The sequence below is a fragment of the Propithecus coquereli genome, unplaced genomic scaffold (assembly GCF_000956105.1).
Source record: "Propithecus coquereli isolate 6110/MARCELLA unplaced genomic scaffold, Pcoq_1.0 Scaffold292, whole genome shotgun sequence".
Taxonomy (NCBI): Eukaryota; Metazoa; Chordata; class Mammalia; order Primates; family Indriidae; genus Propithecus; species Propithecus coquereli.
Genome location: NW_012148530.1, coordinates 1093567 through 1101366, shown reverse-complemented (window position 1 = coordinate 1101366; position 7800 = coordinate 1093567).

Sequence of the window (7800 nt, the reverse complement as noted above, 5' to 3'; positions counted from 1 at the left end):
GTTGCCTTAAGGATAAAGTAGTGAGATTAAAGGGGTTGGGGAGTAGAGGAGAAAATGAGGATCTGTGTGGGGAGGTTGCATTCAGAGGAAAACCTATTTGAAACTGATTTTCCCATCTATGACGTCTTCCAGGGATTTTTGAGCAACAAACTTGAATTTGTAACTTCAGTAATACTTTTATTAATCTTGGAATTAGCTGTACAAAGCATGTAAATCTCCTGCACTTTCTACATTAAAGAAACTCAGATGCAGACTTTTCGTGGTTACATAATCAGGGTAATGGCAAGGATTCAAACCTAAGTCCTATGACCAAAGACTGGGTCATCTTCCATCATATTGTCCTCCCTTATGAAAACTAAAAATTAAGTGATAAAAGCCTTTATATTCTGTTTATTTTAAGTGATTTCCCCCTACTTCTGTGAATTTAGAGACAAAAAAATCTTAAAACTCTGAGCTCACCTTAAGAATTATTAAAAAGAGGAGGAGTTTGTGCTACAGTGTCTAACTCACATGCCAGTCATTTGTGGTTACACTGTAAGACTCTTAGTGGAAACTTCTTTCTCTGGCAATATAGTAGAACAGAAATACTTCCAGATCCAGAGATTAAGAAATATATTTAATAACTCATCCTAAATTCCAAGTCAAGGAGTGATAAAAACTAAGGAAATCAGAGGTATTAGATGTAATTTCAGAAATGCTGTCAAAAAGTTTATTTTCTTAAGACTCATTAAACTTTTGTATTTGAAAAAACTCATCGGACAATTGAGCTTTGAGGATTGAATGCTCAGTGCTTTGAAAAGAAAATGATTGTTCCCTTCACAATTGAGGGGTAAAAAGGAAAGGGGGAAGCTTGTTTGGTGGGAAGCAGCTCACTAGAAAGAGCACATTCTCAAAGTTAACTTGGAGAGGCTTAACACTCCTTAGGAAATATACTGCTGATATTATTCAGAAAGAAATGAGTGAGAACACAGAATAGTAGTGGTTGGGGCTTGGATGGTTTTGCCATGGAGAATAGATTTTTGTGATAGCAGTGGATTTACAAGGATAAACTTCGTTATGGTCACATAATGAAGGACTGAAATATAGTTCATATTCCCCTATATTTTACTTCTATAATTATACAATGGGTCTAGCTAAAAAAAAAAGACAAAAATTGGGGTAAAAGATGGTATTTGTTATGGATAAAAAGAAAGAATGTTGAGAACCCAAAATCTTCTGAATTTATTCTTTTAAGATTTTAGAAACACATCTAAAATTATTGCTAATCTACTTGCACAGCGATCCTTTTGATAATAATATATTAATTTCATTTAGGACAACCTACGTGTCCTTTTCAGCTTCTCTAAATTTAAGGGTGGCAGCAGCTATTCTGGCTTTCGTTTGCTGACAAGCTTGTGGAACGGGAAATAAGTGGCACCCACATAGGAAAAAGGGGGGAAAAAGACAGTTGGCTCTGATAGTTTTATGTCACATCATCCCATGATTTTGTTCTTCATTTTAAGGCAAACTAGTTAACATTTTGGATGCATAAGCTTAGATAGGAAATGGTCACTGACTCCAATAATACCTAGAGAGTAAAAAAGATGAACCCTGCTGTCTGTTCCCAGGAAATGTTAATGACCCCGTGCAGGTTTTAAGAGTCCTGAGAGCCTAGAGGAAAAGAAACATGGATCCTTGTTGAGATCTCTCAAGGAGGACAGTTACATTAGGAAGCCACTACAGAGACGTTAACAACAGCTACTATTGACCCAGTGATTGCAAAAACATTCTTTAGTCTTCATAGCTCCCTAGGAATAGGTAATGTTTTCATTTTATAAATGAAAACACTTAGTTTCATACTACTTGACAGTGATGAATCCAGAATTCAAACGTGGATCTGCTAGCCTCCAAAGCTTGTTTTCAGACTTACTATAACTAAAATGTGCTCTCTCGATAGTCCACGTGGCAACACAATGTTTAGTTGACTACTGGAGGCCAATTAACCACTCCATGGTTGTGTTCATCCGGCAGAATTTTTGACTGCATGATCTTTATCTATTATAGTTCAGTCATGAGTCAAAAGGGAGACATTGCACTGAATTTTTTCTGTCCTGCAGAATGTCATTTGCAGGTTTCGTTCAGAGTGACTATCCCAGGTCAATTTGGGGACCTCTCCCAAGTGTTCCATAACATCCTATGCAATCGCCCATGGTAACATTTTTGTTTTTAACCCTGTGTTGCAATTGTTCTTTGTCACTCTCCCCTATGAGACTGTGAGCTTGTTAAGGGTAAGCCCCATACAGTGTTTGAAAACATGTTTTGAAGTGTATCTCTTTCCACGGTCCATTTGAAATTCTTTTTGAACCATATTTGTTAGTATAAAGATCACATAAGGGAGAATTATCATGGTGCCTATAATCCTAGGATGTTGGTGATTTAATAGAGTAAAATTCTTAGGACAGTATCTGGAACGTAGTAAGTAGCTAATAAATGTTAGCTATCATTATTACAACTTTCTCATGACTGGCTTGTTCTATTAGGCTTTCCTAGTAATGTGAAGAACAAGATATGGGAACCAGAAATTCTTTAACATCCCAGGTTGTTGGACAGAACTGCTACCATTTCCTAGCTGTGTGGCTTTGAACTTAGTTGTGATAAGCTCCAGTATTCTCATCTTTGAAAGGGGAATGGCAATAATATCTCAGAGGATTGTTTTTAACTGTGATAATTTAAGAATACATGACAAGTGTCCAACACATAATAAAGCTGTTCTTAAGATTACCAGTGGAGCTAGTGGTCTTAGGTTAGCCACATATTGTTGTTTGTGGCTAATTGCTTAAATATTGGGACAAGTTTGACTTGTACAGATAGTTATTGGATCTCATCTCTAACTGTGAATGTGTGAGTCAGAATTTGATATTTTCATCCTTGCAACTTTGAAGCTGTCATCACCGTTGGTAGCACCACTGTGATCCGAGATCAGCTAGGGAACTTCTCTCTTTGTACAGTGACCGAATAGACTGCCTGAAATCTAGATTGTGGCTTCTGTGGTTGCTATTGTTGGCAGGGCCACAGTTTGTTACTCTGTTCCTCTGCTTCCTGAAATTTGTGATAACATTTTTTCTTGAATAAATAAATCTATCTGACTTGACTAAGATTCTGTAGAATCAAGTCTCACTGTTCCTGAGAATGGCAGCTAAGTGTGAATTTTTAGGACTTTTTTTGGGTACACTTGGTAGATGATTACTCCTGTTTCTCATGTATTCACTAATTAGCTCATTAAATAACTTGGATAAAAAAGAAAGTATTTGCTTTCTTTTGTGATTCTGGCAAAACTGATTTTTATTAGTTGAATGAAACAACATCTATATAAAAAGGTACTCAAATTTTTTTCCATTTCTATTTTTTATTTTTTCTAGTGTTCTAAGGAAAGAACTATTTGCATTTTTAAATTTGTGAAAAACAAAAAGCACTGTGATGTCTTTGTTAACATTCCTAAGTCCTATATTATAGGAAGTAGGAAAATAGGCTTTAAGAATTTTAAACACTCAGGCTAATTTAATACCTTGAATACATTAAACACTAGTTTCAAAAAGAATATTAGTAAGTTTGGGGGAAAAGCAGGGGAGCAGGTAATAGGAAAAAAATACAAATGTTGTTAAGGAAAAATCATAATTTATAGTTTCATTTTCTCTGATGTTCCACTAATTTAATATTGGTACTATAAGGACATAACCATGTTATCTAATTGTCAGTGGAATAATGTGGATTTCTGGTGCCAAATTCTGCATTCCACAAGACAAGCTGCTGATGAAATTAGAAGAGTTTGTTGAATATTAGAGATTCTGGTCTTTTGGCATGGAAATTAAATAAAAGTATTCAACCACATAACTTTTTATGCCTAGCATTATCTAATTTCTACACTGGAAATTGGTAAGGAAACATTCTTTCCCAAATATGTATTTATATGAAAATCTGTCTAAATGCCTATGAAATGAAATTTGTACATAATGTTACTCAGGGGAAAGAAAATTCTGAGGACAAAAATAATTACAATGGTTTTGTGCTTTTGATTACACAAAAGTCATTTCAAATAAAAATAGATAAATCCAAATAAATAACTATTTCCCCTGCCCCATTTTACAATTTTTAAATAACATGAAATTGGTGTATATTGTATGTTTTCTACCTTCTATCTCTTTTCTCTCCTTTCCTTCTTCTTGCTTACATAAATCCCAAAATATAAATTAAAATTTGATTTTATTTTCTATGTATGTTTAATAAATATAATTGGCTAAATTTTAAAAAGTCAAATTCATTGAGGTATAATCGACTTACAATAAAATGCACCCATTTTTAAGTTAATGTTTTGATGAGTTTTGACAAATGTGTGCACCATGAAACCACCACCACAATTAAGATATAGAACTATAGAACATTTCCATCACCCCCAGAAAATTTCCTTGCACCTTTCCCATCTGCTTTCTGTCACTATAGATTAGAATTTTCTTTTCTAGAATTTCATAGAAATGAAATTGTACTTTATGTAATCTTTTGTTTCTGGCTTCATTCAGTTTAATGTTTTTGAGATTCATCCAGGATGTTAAATCTATCAATAATAACTATTATTGATAATATAATAATTTATTCCTTTATTGTTGCTGAGTAATATTCCTTGGTTTGACTATATTCCCATTGGATTATTCATTCACCTGTTCACGGAGAGTTGGGTTATTTCCAGTGTGGGGCTATTGTGAATAACACTGCTATGAACCCTCATTTACAAGTATTTGTGTGGGGTATGTTTTCATTTCTCTTGAGTATTAGAAGTGGAGTTACTGGATTATATTCTAAGTGTATTCTTAACTTTGTTAGCAACTATATATTTTCTGGATACAATCCTTTGCAAATATTTTTTTTTTCAAATTTGTGGCTTGCATTTTTATTTTCTTAATTTAGTCTTTCAAAGAATAGATTTTCTATGCTGTGAAGTACAATTTTATCAAAATTTTCCTTTTATAATTTGTATTTTTTGTGTTCTATTTAGGAAATCTTTACCTATCTTAAGACTGTGAAGATTGTTTCTTTTGTTTTCTGCTGGAATAGCACTATCCAATAGAAATGTTCTGCAATGATGGCCTTCTATATCTGTGCTGTTCAAATCAGTAGCCACCAGCCACACATGGTTACTGAGTGCTTAAAACATGCCTAGTGCAGCTGTAGAACTGAGTTTTTCATTTAATTTAAATTTGTTTATATTTAAATAGTTACCTGTGTCTAGTGGTTACTATATCGGACAACACAAGTCTAGAAGTTTTCATATTTTTATTAGCTTTTATATTCATGTCTGTGGTCTATTTTGAGTTAGGTTTTGTGTAAAGTGTGAGATAAGGTTCAAGGTACATTTTTCCCCAAAAGAGTTATCCAGCACTATTTGTTGAAAGGAGTCATTTCCCCCATTGAATCACTTTATTACTTCTGTCAAAAATCAATTGATCATAAATGTTGAATTTATTTTTGATGAATGTTTATGTATTTATATTTATGATCAATTGATCATAAATGGAGAGTATGTTTCTGTATCCTTATGCTAATATCACACTTCCTTGATTACTGTAGCTTTATAGTGAGACTTGAAATTAGGTAATCTGAGACTTCCAACTTTATTTTCCTTTCCCAAAGTCATTTTGGCTATTTTAAGTCCTTTGCATTTCCATAAAATTTTAAAATGAACTTGCCAACTTCTACCAAAAAAAAAAAAAAAGCCTGCTGAGATTTTAATTGGGATTGCAATGAATCTATTGACTATTTTGGGGAAAACTGACATTTAAAAAATATTTAGTCTTCCCATCCCTGGGCATATTATATTTCTCCATTTATTAATCTTTCCATTTTATTTATCCCAGAATCATTTTATAGTTTTCATTGTACATGTTTGTATACATTATTTATTAATTATAAACTTTATCTGTAACTAATTCATGTTTGTGGATGCCATTGTAAATACAATGTTTTAAACAATAATTTCCAATTGTTCCTTACTAATATAGTTCACAGAAATACTGTTGGTTTTTTTGTACATTGACCTTTTATCCTGGGACCTTGCTAAATGTACTTATTAGTTCAAATAAGTTTTTTTGTAGAATTTCAAAGAAAGATATTAGTTACATAAATTTTCTTTATTTTCCCCATTTTCTATTTCATTACTTTCTGCTCATATCTTTATTGTTTCATTTTCTGACTTAATTGGATTTAATTTGCTCTTCCTTCGCTAGCTTCCTAAGGTAGATTCTATTTAATTGACTTTCTATTGATCTTTCTTATTTTCTGATATAAGCATTTACAGTTACCGGTTTCCCTCTAAGCATTGCTTTTGTTTCATCCTAAAATTTTTATATACTGCTTTTAAAATTTTCATTAAGTTCAAAATATTTTCTAATTTTTCTTGTGATTCCTTCTTTGACAGATGGTGCCTTAGTCAGTTTTCTGTTGCTTGTAACAGAATACCTGAAACTGGGTAATAGATAAAGAAAAGGTATTTATTTCTTACAATTATGGAGTCTGGAAGTCCAAGGTTGAGGAGGCACATCTGGTGACAGCTTTCTTGCTGGTGGCGTCTCTGCAGAGTCCTGAGTGACGCAGGGATTCACATGTCAAGGGGGCAGAGTATGCTAATATGGTTCTCAGGTCTCTCTTTCTTTTCTTATGAAGCCACCAGATCCACTCCCATAATAACCCATTTATCCATAACGGATTAATGAGTCTGAGCCTTCATAATTCAATTATCTTTTAAAGACCCCACCTTTTAATACTGCCACATTGGGGATTATATTTCCAACACAAGAAATTTGGGGGCATTTTCAAACTATAGCAGATGGGTTATTTAAAACTGTATTATTTAATTTTCACATATTGGGATATGTTTCAGATATCTTTCTGTTGCTGTTTTCTAATTTAACTTCATTGTCAGAAAACAAACTATCAATTCTTTTAAATTTCATGAGACTTATTTGTGAAGCAATATCTGATCTGTTCAGGAAACATAATTTACATGTGAAAAGGATGTGTATTTTGCTGTCATCAGATTGAATGTTCTATAAATTAAGCCATATTGTTTAATTGTATTGTTCACATTTTCTCTGTTCTTGATGATTTTTGTCTACTTATTCTCTCAATTGCTGAGAGAGGAGAATAGAAATCTCCTGTAATTATGGGTTTGTCTTTCCTTTCAGTTCTGTCAGTTTTTGCTTCATGTATTTTTTAGGTCTCTTAAAGGATACATACACATTTAAGAATTTTATGTCTTTTTGATGACTCATTTTTCATTTAAAATGCCTTTCTTTATCCCTGATAATAGTCCTTTTTTTGAAGTATACTTTGACATTAATATAGATAGCCCAGCATTCTTTTGAAAAGAGTTTTCATGGTAACACTTTTTTCAACTTTTGATTTTTGTCTTATCCACATCTTTATAATAAATAGTAAATAGTTTAAGCTTTGCAGATAGCGAATAGTTTAGAATTTGCAGGCCATATGGTCTCTCCTTGCATCTACTCAGCTTTAACATTATAGTGTATAAGAAGTCACAGCCAATGCATAAACAAATGAGGATGGCTGTGTTCCAATGAAAATTTATTTACAAAAACAGGTGGCAGGCTGAATTTGGCCCATAGGCCAGCATTTACCAACCCCTAGTTTGCATCATTTAAAATTAAAATAATTTTTTTTTTTTTTTTTTTTGGAGACAGAGTCTCACTGTGTTGCCCGGGCTAGAGTGCCGTGGAGTCATCCTAGCTCACAGCAACCTCAAACTCCTGGGCT